This window comes from Hemiscyllium ocellatum, chromosome 43 (assembly GCF_020745735.1).
Source record: "Hemiscyllium ocellatum isolate sHemOce1 chromosome 43, sHemOce1.pat.X.cur, whole genome shotgun sequence".
Taxonomy (NCBI): domain Eukaryota; kingdom Metazoa; phylum Chordata; class Chondrichthyes; order Orectolobiformes; family Hemiscylliidae; genus Hemiscyllium; species Hemiscyllium ocellatum.
Genome location: NC_083443.1, coordinates 6,043,180 through 6,055,652, shown reverse-complemented (window position 1 = coordinate 6,055,652; position 12,473 = coordinate 6,043,180). Strand labels below are relative to the sequence as shown.

Genomic DNA, 12,473 nt, shown 5'->3' with positions numbered 1-12,473 from the left:
TTTTGTCATATGGCATTCTCTTGCTTTCTTCAATGCTAATCCCTAGTGTTTGGAGGTAACTATGGGCTTGGATACATGATTCGGTTTTACCAGGTATTACCGTAGTTTGAAGCTGCCTTGCACTATGACTGTTCAGAACTCATTCTTCTTTTACCACTTGCTAGTAGGCATATTGGAAATATTTACAAATTGATAATCAACCTGTTTGACCATTTTAGAGTGGCACTGCTGCCTCACAGCGCCAGGGACCCAGGTTCGATTCCTGCCTCCGGGTGACTGTCTGTGTGGAGTTTGCACATTCTCCCCGTGTCTGCGTGGGTTTCCTCCGGGTGCTCCGTTTTCCTCCCACAATCTATACTAAATTGCCCAAAGTGTAGGTTAATAATCAGGGGTAAATATAGGGGAATGGAATGGGTCTGGGTGGACTACTCTTCAGAGGGTCAGTATGGACTTGTTGGGCCAAAGGGCCTGTTTCCACACTGTAGGGAATCTAGTTCTAATCTAATAAATACACCTTCCATGGCCATGAAGTCGATCTGGAGCAGGACTTAAACCAAGAGTTGAGAGGCAGGGCACTGCAGCTGATTTTGCTTCAGCAATATGAAGTAATATGAAAGCTAAATCTATTAAAGACTGAAATTGAGATTGGATCTTATGGTATTTCAAGAGATCCAGATAGAGGACAAATATGAATCCCAGTGTTAAGTGGTGATTTTTTTTGTGGAATCTGGAATGTTACTCACTGATATACTTTGAAAGTTCAGCCTGGGAATAGGTGCCACTGAGCAAAATGATCATGTTGAAAGGTTTAGAACACCCTCAACTTGTGCATCTATGCAGCCACTCACCAACTACACAACGAGTGAGGAATGTTTAACATGAAACATTCTCAGATATTCAGTAATCATGAGAAAAGGTGATGGAAAATTTCCAATCATGCTTAATAGCATAACAACTCCAGTCCAATATGTCCTTATGGTGTGCCAGTGACCTTCATGATTCAGTTGAAGGAAATCCTGGATGGTCAGACAGGACATCATTGCTCCTGTAACAGCACTAACCCTTTGGGTCAGTTCAATGGTCATTGTAGCAAAGAAGAAAAAGTCAATTATGCACCTCCAGAGATCCTAAAGTCTCAACCAAAACTGTGAAGTGGAGCATTCTGTTCTGCTGACTATTACAGCTACAAACCCACACAGTGCTAACACTTTCATGATTCTCCATGTCTGCAATGGGATACTGGCAAGTTCATCTCTGACAACCACCTCATATCTACTCACATTCCACACCTCTTGGGAGAGGTACTGTCAGATATTTGCCTCATTTGTGATCAGCTCAATATCAGAGTTTTCGATTGGAATACATATGAGTCATGGAAGGTCTGTAGGGGTTAAAAGTCATTAAGAGATGGGTTTAAAACAGATGGGTTTGGAAAGACATTTGAAGGAGCAACTGAAGACCTTAACACCTAGAAACTCCTCATTACCAATGCAACAAATGCAGTGTGCTGCAGCACATGGACTGTGAAAGAAGTACTAAGAAGTAAAAACATAGGAACAAGAGACAGCCATTTAGCACCATCAGCCTGTTCCAGCTTTCAATGAGATTATTGTTGATCTATGATTTACCTCTAGAGGCTCACTTTTGCTCTTTATAACACCTCAGGATACCAAAAATCTAACAATCTCGGATTTAAATTTAGCAATTTATCTGGCAAGCACAATTTGTGGAAGAGAGTTCCATTTTGTGAAGTCAATCTATAATACTTATCATCTTAATCTAGACTTGATGCAGAATGAGCTTATCACCTTCGCATTAAGAGCACAATGTTAGCAGAAATGCAATATCACAGAGTTTCTACTGATGTGATCCCTTCAATACACTTAAAGCCCAAAGTGACAGCTGGGATGTTGTAAATACTAAAATGGATCTTTACCAAACAAAGTGAGTGAGTGTGATTGAGAACTGACAGCGAGAGTGCCAGAGAGACTTGAGTGTGTGAAAGAGGGTGGGTGTGTGGGTGAGGGAATGTTCAGAGTCTGTGACAGCCTCTACTGACTCAGGACATCAATCACATTTAAATAGTAGTTTGCAAAGTGTTGGTCCAGTCCTCTAACTCAGGAACCATTACTGCAGTCTGGAATTGTGACTCACATTGAGGTAAGGGCTTGTGCTGACCTTGGAGAGATGTGTAGCCATGGCCTACACATCATGTGTGCTTTCAACAGTAATTTCACTGCAGCTGGTGTTACAGTATTCTGGGAAAGCTGAAAAAAAATGTGGACTATTGGACATCTGAGTATCAGTCGATAGTTCACAATTAACTTTTGCACAATTTGCAATTGTACTTGCCCCAGCAACCAAGACACTAGGAATTAAACATCACCTCACAAGTCCATTATACCTATCTGATAATACAGTCAAATCATCAAACAATTCCTTCCCAAAATACAAGGAGCCTTATCAATCAATTGCGAGATTGATTAGTTTGATGCAACGCATTAAGTGACATTGTGTTTACAAGCTCTGCGTAGAAAAATAATTTGTAAGGCTTGTGAGACATACTTCGACCACATTTGTAGCAAGTATTGCCTCTCCAGGAACTCCAACTCAGAACTGATGAGCTGGAGTCTGAGGTTTGAATACTGCAACATACTCGGGAGGGGAAGAGTTACTTGAATGCTCTGTTTCAGGAGGTTATGTACTTCAAAATTTGACTAATCGTCAGGGACACGAGGGTGTGACTACAAGTGAGACAGGGAGCAGGATCGTGAATTTAGCATTGGAGGAGCCACTGATTTTAACCTTGTTCTGAGCACTCAGGAGAGATTATTAAAGTTTCCAGAACAGGTAATATAACAGAGAGTGTAGAAAGGTCAGGAATCTACTTCAGACACAGCAGATAATGGGGACAACTCTAAGAAGTGTGTCCTAATGGCATCAGGAATGGCAATGCTGCACAAAAGGCTCCTCCAAGCAAGAAAGGCAGGTTACTTCAGGGGTCGAAGCTTGGTGTCAAAACCATGGGAATGACCCTCCATAGATAAAAGGCATGAAGTCAGGTCATAGAACATAGAACATAGAAAGATACAGCGCAGTACAGGCCCTTTGGCCCTCGATGTTGCGCCAACCAAATCCTACCTAACCTACACTAGCCCAATAACTTCCAAATGCCTATCCAATGCCCGCTTAAATGACCATAAAGAAGGAGAGTTCACCACTGCTACTGGCAGGGCATTCCATGAACTCACAAACCGCTGTGTAAAGAATCTACCCCTAACATCTGTCCTATACCTACCACCCCTTAATTTAAAGCTGTGTCCCCTAGTAACACCTGTCTAGGTCCCATGACATAAAAGTTCAAACAGGAGAGGCAGTCCCAAAGAAGCATGTGGACCACGTTAAAGTTACAACCTTGATAAAGGGGCTAAAGCAAAACATACCCAGCCTCTCAGAACATTCAGCAAGTCTGTCAGAACCCATGGGTTCTTCCCCTCCAGTCAGACTTGAAGAAATCTCTGAGAAGATGAATGTGACAGACGTCGCATCTTCGATGCCATTGCCCCCCAAACAGTTTTGGCAAGACACATTGTTTGCAAGAGGTGGGCCAAAGTCCGACACACATCACCCATATCCAAGACAGAGTCAGAGGAACCAGGCCTGGCACGAAATTGCTCCATAAGAAGCAACAGGAAAATGAATAAGCCCACATTGTAGGACTTCTGGGCAGGGTTGTAGTGATTGAAACATGGTCAGCCAGATGGATCTCATAGAATGAGTTCCCTGATTGGGGCTGTTAACCTGGTCCAATCAGGGAGTCTTGGCTGACAGCTATAAACAGTAGCGTACTGTTTGATCACACAGCATTGCCCTTTGATGTGAAGGGCATCCCTTGTCACTGGCCACTCGGGTGTTTCCTTTTTTCCTGGTGGTAAAAACTGAATAAAGAATCATGCACCTTGTGTCTTTCACTGTGTCTCACACCTGCACACACACAATAGGTGCTAGGGAAAAATGGGTGCTAGGGAAAAAAATAAGCACTACCGCAATTAGACGGTAGTGTGGGGGTTAAAAAAAACAGGAGTGTAAAAAATAAATAAATGAACAGTAGAGTCAGGGGTTCTGCTCATTTTAGGAACTGGTTCTGTGATAGTTGGGTCAGTATCATGTACTAGGCACGTGTAAATAAAGGGTGTCTAGATGACAGGATACCAGCCTTTGTGAAGTATTGCACAAGGTGTGGAATCTGTATGGGTAGAGTCGAAGATCACAAAGGTAAAAATGGACCTGATGGGACTGCATGTAGGTTTGCTCACTGAGCTGGAAGGTTCACACTCTGACGTTTCATCACCATGCAAGGTAATATCTTCAGTGAACCTCTGGATGAAGCATTGCTGATGATTCCTGAATTCGATTTATATGATGTCATTGCCTGTGGTGATGACATTTCCTGTTCTTTTTCTCAGAGGGTGGTAAATCGGGTCCAAGTCAATATGCTTGGTGTTAGAGTTCTGGTTAGAATGCCATGCTTCTAGGAATTCTCGTATCTCTGTTTGACTTATCCTAGAATGGATGTATTGTCCCAGTAGAAGAGGTGTCGTTCCTCATCTGTATGTAAGGATACAAATGAGAGAGGGTCATGTCGTTTTGTGGCTAGTTGATATTCATGTATCCTGGCGGCTAGTGTTCTGCCTGTTGGTCCAATATAGTGTTTGTTACAGTCCTTGCACGATATTTTGTAAATGACATTATATTTGCTTGCTGTCTGTATAGGATCTTTCAAGTTCATTAGCTGCTGTTTTGGTATGTTGGTTGGTTTGTGGACTACCATGATGCCAAGGGGTCTGAGTAGTCTGGCAGTCATTTCTGGCACAAATCTTCTCGATACTCGCTAGGACCTGATGGGAGTTATGTAAAAGCTCCCTTGCACTAGTCAGAATGTGAAGTAGAAAATAAATCAGGAAATAAAAAACACTGGAAAAGTGTTCCTCTGGGAACAGGCAATTCTGGATTTGGTGATGTATAATGTGGCAGACTTGATTACAGAACTGTAGATGAAGGAACCCCTAGGAGGCAATGACACAATATATATGAATTTACCCTGCAGTTTGAGGGGGAGAAGCTAGAACCAGATGCAATGGTATCATAATTGAGTAAAGGTAGCTACAAAAACATGAGGGAGGAATTGGCCAGAGTTGGTTAGAAGGGGAGCAGGAATGGCAGAAATTTCTGGGGTAATTCCGGAGGCACAACAGAAATTCATCCCAAGGAAGAAGAAACATACTAAGGGGAAGATAAGACAACCATTGTTGACAAGGGAAATCAGAGACAGCATAAAACCAAAAGAAAAAGCTTCTAATGTGTGAAGATTGGTCGGAAGCTAGAGCATGAAAAACCAGCATAGGATAACTAAAAAGCAATAATGCAGGGGAAAAGATTAAGTGCACGGACCAGCTCGTTAGAAACATCAGGTGATTGAAAGTTTTTGCTAGGAATTATAAAATATAAGAAAGAGAGGACATTGGACCACTGAAAAATGAGATTGGAGAAGTAGTAATAGGGAACAAAGAAACGACAGAGGAACTGAATAGGTACTTTACCTCAGTCTTCACAGTGGAAAACGCTATATGCACACCACAATTCCAAGCGAGTAGGGGCAGTGGGGAGTGTTATGACCATCACACAGGAGGTGCTGGGGAAGCTGAAAGGTCTGTAGTTGGATAAATCACCCAGTCCGGATGGACCACAGCCCAGGGTTCCGAAGAAGCTAGCCAAAGGAGATGGCGACAGAAGAAAGTGAGGACTGCAGATGCTGGAGATCAGAGCTGAAAATGTGTTGCTGGAAAAGCACAGCAGGTCAGGCAGCATCCAAGGAGCAGGAGAATCTACGTTTCGGGCATGAGCCCTTCTTCAGGAGTGGGCCTGAAGAAGGGCTCATGCCCGAAACCTCGATTCTCCTGCTCCTTGGATGCTGCCTGACCTGTTGCGCTTTTCCAGCAACACATTTTCAGAAGGAGATGGCAACAGTCTTTCAGGAATCGCTGGGGTATAGAGGGTCTCAGAGGACTAGAAAATAGCTAATGTAACAGCCCTGTTTAAGAAAGAAGGAGGGCAGAAGATACTGACAGTCCATTTGGCCTGACCTCAGTTGTTGGTAAGATCTTAGAGCCCATTATTAAGGATGAAAATACTTGAAAGTGAATGGTAAAACAGGGTTGACTCAACATAACTTCATCAAGGGGAGGCCATGACCGGTAAATCTGTTAGAGTTCTTTGAGGTGGTAATGAATACCATATATACTCAAGTAAATGTCGACTCCTGTTTTTGGCCAATATATCTGGAACTTTCCATATATCTCTGATCAAAGTCGACCCTAGACCTTCACAGATAACTCAATCATTTATGAGTTAAGGTATTATCCTGTACAATGATCGGTGAGACTGTATGTGAGTCAAATATCTGGTAACTTTTTGAATCAGAAATAAAAGCTTAAAATGGTAGTTTGAGAAACTAAAACAACAGCAGATGAGAGAAAATAGAGGGAAATGGAAGAAATTGGCAGGAAAGGTTAAGACACATCAGGTCAGAATCAGGCGTGTGCAGCTCAGTCCCCCTGTAACACTCATGGAATACAGTCATATACTTAGCTAATTTCTTCATTATTTTGTGTGAAAAGCAAAAAATCTACAGCAGCTTTTAAACTGAAAGTTGCTGAAATTGCAGGAAAGACAAATAACTGTGTTGCAGCAATTACCGTAATTTGTTGGGTATTTTTTATTCGTTTAGAGATCAATTGGGCTTCTGCTGATGTTACAGTATTTTGGGCTAAGAGCCAACTACATAAATTTAACCTTAAGAATAGTCTAAAAAATTTGACTTTTAAACATGTATATACAGTAATTTAGACAGAGCAGTGTCAATGGACATTATCAATTTGGATGTCCAAAAGGCCCATGACAAAGTGCCTCACAGGAGGCTGCTAAACAAGAGCCCATAATGTTGGGGGGAAGATACTGGCATGGATAGAGGATTGGCTGACTGGCAGAAAGTGGGGATAATGGGGTATTTTTCAAGTTGGCAGCCAGTGACCAGTGGAGTTCCACAGAAGTCAGTGTTGAGACCACAACAATTCAAGTTATACATGAACAATATGGAAGAAGAAACTAAGGGCATTGTTCCTAAATTTGCAGGTAACACAAAGATAGGTGGTGGGACAGATGGCGGGGAGGCTGCAGACAGACTTGGACAGACTAGGAGAATGGGAAAAGAAGTGGTGAATGGAATACCATGTGGGACAGCGTGAGGTTATGCACTTTGATGAAAAGAATATAGGCATAGACTATTTTCTAAATGTGGAAAGACTTCAGAAATCTGAAGCATAAAGGGACTTAACAGTCCTAGTTCAGGATTCTCTTAAGGTTAATGTGCAGGCTCAGTTGGCACTTAGGAAGGCAAATGCAATGTTAGCATTCATTTCAAGAAGGCTAGAATACAAGAGCAAGGTTGAATTGCTGAGGGTGTATAAAGCTCTGCTCAGATCACATTCGTAATATTGGGAGCAGGCTTGGCCCATATCTAAGGAAAGCTGTGATTTTGGAGGGGGTCCAAAGGAAGTTCACAAGAATGAAGAGCTCGTCATATTAGAAGTAGTTGAGGACCCTGGGTTTGTACTCGATGGGAGTTTAGAAAGGTAACGTGGGATGTTGGGGAATACAAAGAGGCTTGAATCGAGTGGAGATGGAGAAGATGTTTCCACTAGTAGGAGAGACTAGGACCCAAGGGCAGACCCTCAGAGTGAAGGTACGATATTTTAGTACTGAGACGAGAAGGAATTTCTTCAGCCAGAGGGTGGTGAATCTGTGGAACTCATAAGTACATAAGACTGTAGAAGTCAAGTCAGTGAGTGGCTTTAAGACAAAGTTAGACGTGTTGTGATTAGTAAGTGGATCAAGGGTTGCGGGGAGAAGTCAGGAGAATGGGGCTGAAAAATATATCAGTCATATCGAATGGCAGTGCAGACCAAATGGGACAAACGGCCTGACTCTGTACCTATATCTTATGTATTTATGGTCTATAGTCTTGGGAATAGTGAGAACTGCAGATTCTGGAAAGTCAGAGTCGATAAAGTGTGGAGCTGAAAAAAGTACAGCAGGTCAGGCAGCATCAGATGAGCAGAGGAATCGACATTTCATCAGGACTAGAGAAGGGGAAGGGGTTGGGGCTGGGGTAAAGGTAGATGATTGTGATTGGTCAGCAGAGAGATGGGAAGGAAGATGGACTGATAAAGTTGGGTCAAGAGGGCGTGGTGGACAGGAGGGCTGGACTTGGGATAAGGTGGGAGGTGGGGAGATTGGAAAGTTGGTAAATTCTACTTTAAGGTCATATTGTGTAGGCTCCCGAGGCAGAAAATAAGGTGTTCTTCCTCCAGTTCACGTGTGGCCTTACTTTGACAGTGGAGGCGGCCCAGGATAGACATGTCATCGGGGGAGTGGAAAGGGGAGTTGAATTGGGTGGCAACTGGAAGATGGGGTTGATCAGACCTTACAGACCATAGATGTTCCCTGAACCGGTTCCCAAGTTTGCGCTCGGTCTCTCCGATGTAGACGAGACCACATCAGGAACAATGGAAGCAATAAATCAGGTTAGAGGAAATGCACTTGAATCTGTGCTGGACTTGGAATGATTCTTTGGAGCCTTGGTCAGAGATAAGGGGGGAGATGTGGGCACAGGTTTTGTACCTCATGCAGCTGCAGGCAAAGGTGCCAGGAGTGGAGGAGAGGTTGGTGGGGAGTGTGGACCTAACAGGCAGTCACAGACAGAACACTTCCTGCAGAGGGTGGACAGGATGGGGAGGGAAATATCATTTTGGTGGTGGGGTCAGACTGTCGGCGTGGAACAGCAGAGCATGATGAGCTGGTTTAGAGATTAGTGGGGTGGAATGTGAAGACCGGGGAATTGGATTTTTGTTGTGATTGGGGAGGGGGTTTTTGAGGGCAAATGTGTGGGAAATGGAGAAGCTGCGGTTGAGGGCATTGTTGATCATGGGGAGGGGAAATTAATGGCTTTGAAGTAGAAGGACATCTGAGATGTCCCAGAGTGGAAACACTCATCCTGGGAGTATGGGATCCCATTTTTGCAAGAGGGGATGTGGTAGGAGGTGTAGTCGAGGTAGTTTTGTGGGAGTCGGTGGATTTGAAATAGATGCTGGTGTTGAGTCAGTTGCTGGAGATAGAGATGAAGAGATCCAGAAGGGGGAGGAGGTATCAGAGATGGTCCTGGTGAATTTGAGGTCAGGGTGGAAGGTGTGAGTGATGTAGATGTACTATTTGAGCTTTAAGTGGGAACACAGGGCAGCGTATCTCCCTCCCCTTTCTGGATCTCTCCGTCTCCATCTCCGGCAACCAACTCAGCACTGACATCTATTTCAAACCCACCCAACTCTCATAGTTACCTCCTCCTCCTACACCTCCTCCACACCACCTCTTGCAAAACTTCATAGATTTTATAGAATCCCTACAGTGTAGAAACAGGCTCTTCAGCCCTGCAAATCCACACCAACCCTCCGAAGAGTATCCCATCCAAACCCATTCCCCATTACTCCACATTTTATCTCTAACCTACACATCCCTGAACACTATGGTCAATTGAGCATAGCCAATTCACCTAACCTGCACATCTTTGGACTGTGGGAGGAAACGGGAGCACCTGAGGAGACCCATACAGACACGGGGAGAACGTGCAAACTCCACACAGACAGTTGCTCAAGGCTGGAATCGAATCCGGGTCCCTGGCGCTGTGAGGCCGCAATGATAACCACTGAGCCACCAAAATGCGATCCCATACTCCCAATTCCTCCTCCTCCACCTTATCTGCTCCCAAGAGGAGCGTTTCCACTCCAGGACATCCCAGACGTCCTCCTACTTCAAGGCTTGTAATTTCCTCTTCCCCGTGATGAACAATGCCCTCAACTGCATCTCCTCCATTTCCCACACCTCTGCCCTCAAACCCCTCACTCCCCCAATTACAAGGATACAGTCACCTGGTCATCACATTTCATCCCATTAATCTCCTAATCCAGCGTATCATCCTCTGACACTTCCGCCACCTGCAGTCTGACCCCATCACCAAAATGATATTTCCCTCCCACCTTTATCTGCTTTCTACAGGAACCATTCTCTCCGCGACTCCCTCCCTGGGTCCACATTCCCCACCAACCTCTCCTCCACATCTGGCATCTTTCCCTGTAGCCGCATGAAGTACAAAACCTGGCCCCACACCTCTCCCCTTATCTCTGACCAAGGCTCCAAAGAATAATTCCAAGTCCAGAACAGATTTACGTGCATTTCCTCTAATCTGATTCATTGCATTTGTTGCTCCCGATGTGGTCTCGTCTACATTGAGTGACCCAGCACAAACTCGGAGACCGGTTCATGGAACATCTATAGTCTATACACTCCAATCAACCCCATCTCCAGGTTGCCAGCCATTTCAACTTCCCCTCTTACCCCCCTTGATGAGGTCCATCCTCGGCGTTCTCCGCCGTCAAAACAAGGCCACACACAAACTGGAGGAAGAAGACCTCATCTTCAGTCTCAGGAGTTTCCAACCATTTGACCTCAACATAGAATTCACCAACTTTCCAATCTCCCCACCTCCCACCGCATTCCAAGGCCAACCGTCCCTCTCTACCCTACCCCCTTGACCAGACATAACCTGTCCATCTTCCTTCCCATCCTTCCCACTGACCAATCACAATCACCTCCTACCTGCAACCACCTACCATTACCCCAGCCCCACCGCCCTCATTTATTTCTCAGCCCCATTCCCCTTTACAATTCTGATGAAAGGTCCCGACCTAATACGTCGACTCCTGTGCTCCTCTGATGCTCTTTGACCTGCTGTATTTTTTCCAGCTTCACACTTTACCGACTCTGGTCTATAGTCTTCCAATACCCAGAACAGTCCTCTACCCTCGATATTCCATTGAGAAATAACTGGTAAACTAGACTGCATGAAATATCCACAGTATTACTACAACTAGTTCATTAATAAGCCATGGTGCTACAGAGCAGGTGATATTCCATGCCAGACGAACAACGTGGAGTGCTGAAACATGTGGAGATATAATGGGTCAGAAAACATCAGGATTGTGTTCATGAGCCCACATCTGAGATTGCAAACGTTACTGAAATGCATTTTCCAACTCCCACATTCTTGAAATTAAGCAACAACAGCTAAAACAGCAGGAAGCCTCTGTCTCAAAGGATGGAGAATTTCTTCCTGCACTCATTGCTTGCGATTGTGTGCTGAGACAGCACTCAGTCCTGGCTTCTGCAGCTGCTGTTTAACTGGGATTGTTAATGAACCACAGCTATTCAAACAACATAAAACAACAAACTGTAGATGCTGGAAATGATACTAAAATTGCTGGCAAAACTCAGCAAGTCCGACAACTAAGTTGTTTCTCCACAGAACCTCACGTTTCAAAAGACTGGACTCGAAATGTTAACTTTGTTTACTGTCCATCGATAAAGCCAGAGCTGCGAAGTTTCTCCAACAATTTCTGCTTTTGTTACAGGTATTCAACATTCACGCACTGTATAAAACAATATCAAGGCAGTGACTTTGTCATTGTTGCTGGAATAGTGAGAAACGTTGCAGTTCCCAGAGAGTTAACGTTATTAGTTAGATCCCTGTGCAGCACTGAGACTTCTCATTATCACTTGGGATGTGTAATGGGATGGTCAAAGCTGACTGACTATTTAAAAGTATCTGAGCCACAGAGGTACAAGCATAGCTAACTCAGGCAGGTAAAGAGGCTGGGGTCAGAACTGAGCTTGCACAAGCCATGATGATTCTTAAGTTAAACATCCAATACTGAAGAGTACTTGGTTGCAGCGCTGACACCATAGAAAAGAGGACAGAGTGCTTCTCTACACCTAGTGCCTTTAGTTGGAAGAAGGAGTAGTTGCATCTCTGTATTCTGTGCACAGGGACACTATGTAGCTCCATCCTCAATGTCCATTGGGGAAGAGGGTGCAGTTGCGCCTTCAGTGCCCAGGAAAGGGAGTAGCTTTGCCCTCATTTGTCCAGCATTGGGGGTGTTGCAGCTCTCTTCTCAGTGCCCAGGGAGGGGTGCAGGTCTGCCCTCAGTGCCCAGGATGAGGGTGTGAAGGAGTGTGCATTTCTCCTCTCAGTGCTTAAGAAGAGAGGTGTTGCAGCTCTGTCCTCAATGCCTAGCGAGGACAGGGTTGCAACTCTGCCCTCAGTGCTCAGTGAGGAAGGGGGTGCAATTCTACTCTCAGTGATCAGCGAAGAAGAGGATATAACTCTGTGTTCAGTGTGCAGTGAGTAGAATAGGTGCAACTCAGCCTTCATTGCTGGGAAGAGGATGAGCACAAAGCGCGCACAAAGTGGGGTAGAGGAGTGCAGCTCTGCCTGCAGTGCTCAGGGAGGGGAGTGCAGCTCTGCT

General features: G+C 44.6%; 1 protein-coding gene across 1 annotated transcript in view; it reads right to left on the bottom strand.

Annotated features, from left to right (window-relative positions):
• Window positions 1-12,473, bottom strand: part of tbrg1 (transforming growth factor beta regulator 1) — a 65,358-nt gene that overhangs the window by 51,097 nt on the left and 1,788 nt on the right. The window lies entirely within an intron of this gene.